The sequence below is a fragment of the Pomacea canaliculata genome, linkage group LG14, assembly GCF_003073045.1.
Source record: "Pomacea canaliculata isolate SZHN2017 linkage group LG14, ASM307304v1, whole genome shotgun sequence".
Taxonomy (NCBI): Eukaryota; Metazoa; Mollusca; class Gastropoda; order Architaenioglossa; family Ampullariidae; genus Pomacea; species Pomacea canaliculata.
The window spans coordinates 4999987-5001905 of record NC_037603.1 but is presented as its reverse complement, the minus strand read 5'-3'; the positions used below and the strand labels follow the sequence as shown (position 1 = coordinate 5001905).

Genomic DNA, 1919 nt, shown 5'->3' with positions numbered 1-1919 from the left:
GTAGATGTATATATTTGTGTTTCACGAAAAGATTATATTAACAAGAATCTAAAAGAATCATGGCATCAGCTACGTTACAATGTGGATGCATTTTTGATATGTCTTTGGAGTGCCAGTTGTGTTAGTATATCTATGTAAATATATATTTATGTTACACTAAATAATGTCAAAGTATTTTAGTCTACAATGGACGAGACTCATTAACACATTCTTTCTACTGAATAACGCACCAATAATAATCTGTACAATCACATTTATTGAAAAGAATCGTTACTCAGGGTGAGCATCTGATGTTGCTTTAATAAACATGTCTTTGTCAGCAACAGCTTTGTAAACAAGTCTGGTGAGTGGTCAGCTGGACTCAGCGCCCCTGTCCTGCGAGTGGACACCCGGTCAGTGAGTGACGCACCTTGAGTCGCACCCGTTGTTAGGGAAACAGCAATCTCTGCCATTGCCTCCACAGTCGTTGTCAGCGGCGCACTCCCGCCTGTCAATCTCGTCCACGTGACAGTGGGCGGGGACAGTGTCCGAGTAGCCGTCAGGACAATGGTCGGCTGAAAATAGCAACGACGTCACGTGCTATTTTTAGAGGCGAGCAGGTCAAGAACTTAATATTACACACACACACACACACACACACACACACACACACACACACATACACACAAGAAGGGCAAGGAACGTGCAAACCTTTGTGATAAAAAAAGAAGACTAAAAGCAATTCGAATGAACATTATTTCGAAATAATAATAATAATAATAATAATAATAATAATAATAATAATAATAATAATAATAATAATAATAATAATAATAATAATAATAATAATAATAATAATAATAATAATAATAATATCGATTTGCAGTTCTAACCTTTACAAGTGAAGGTAGCAACAAGGAGAAGAACGAGGCTGAGGTAGACAAACTTCATTGTCGATCTGTGGTCTAGTATCGTCGAGGGCTTCGATAATTATCTTTCTTCAGTCGCTGCATTTTTTATATCTGTCGGTTGGCTGTGACCTCGGCGGTGCATGTGAACTACTTTTCCGAGTTTTTGAAATGGAGGCAGCGATGACCACGCCACAGTCATTATCGTGTTCCTTGACACTCTTCTTTAGATAAAGTCCCAGACAGATGTAGGCAGAGGTTATTGTTACACATAGAAAGTAAGTTATCTTTACATCATAAGAGGAAAGTTTTATCTTAAAATACAATCTAATGTAGTAATTGAGAGGAAAACCTATTGTATGGTTGAAGTCGGTCTCTCTATCCGGCTTTTTCACCTGTCTGCCTTTCTGTCTGCATGTCTTACAGCATTTTTTTCTCTCTCTATATATATATAAAGACAAACGCAAACACACACATACAGGTAGGCACAAACACAAACTCTTATAAGTTTATTTACTCACACAATCATACCTTGAAATGATTTTCAGGGCGGTGATCACACTAATAACAACGAGAATCAAGTTCATCAAATTTCAGGTGAAAATATATTGTGATGGGTGGCTTTCATTTTTTTCCCCTTCTCCAACACCCGGTTACAATCTTTGCCTCTACAGGTGATCAGTTTACAAGTTAAACTCGTTCGAGTCGGTCTTTTCCATCTACCCTTTGGCAGTGAAATACCATAACGGCGAACCGTTAAGTTCGGTGACCTACTATTGCATGCTGGGAAGCCATGACTTACCTGTCCTAAACTAACTCTTCCAAGGTATCTGGGAAAAAGAATGCTTACTGACCTCGCTGCTATCCCTGTCTCCTAGCGACACTATCAGGCTGGTTTCCAAACTTCATGATTATTGAAGTCGGCATAGGGTTTGAACCTAAGGTAATTAGTTCACTGTAAAGTTCATCTTATCATGATTCCAAGTTTGAAGACTGAAGATTTTATGGACTGGCGGACTGCAAATTTCTTTG

General features: G+C 38.6%; 1 long non-coding RNA gene across 1 annotated transcript; it reads right to left on the bottom strand.

Annotated features, from left to right (window-relative positions):
• Positions 1–233: 233 nt before the first annotated feature.
• Positions 234–1033, bottom strand: LOC112555394. The gene is made up of 2 exons (XR_003097462.1): positions 873–1033; positions 234–554 (listed from the first exon to the last, which is right to left on the bottom strand). It is a non-coding gene; the product is annotated as an uncharacterized LOC112555394 (long non-coding RNA).
• Positions 1034–1919: the final 886 nt, after the last annotated feature.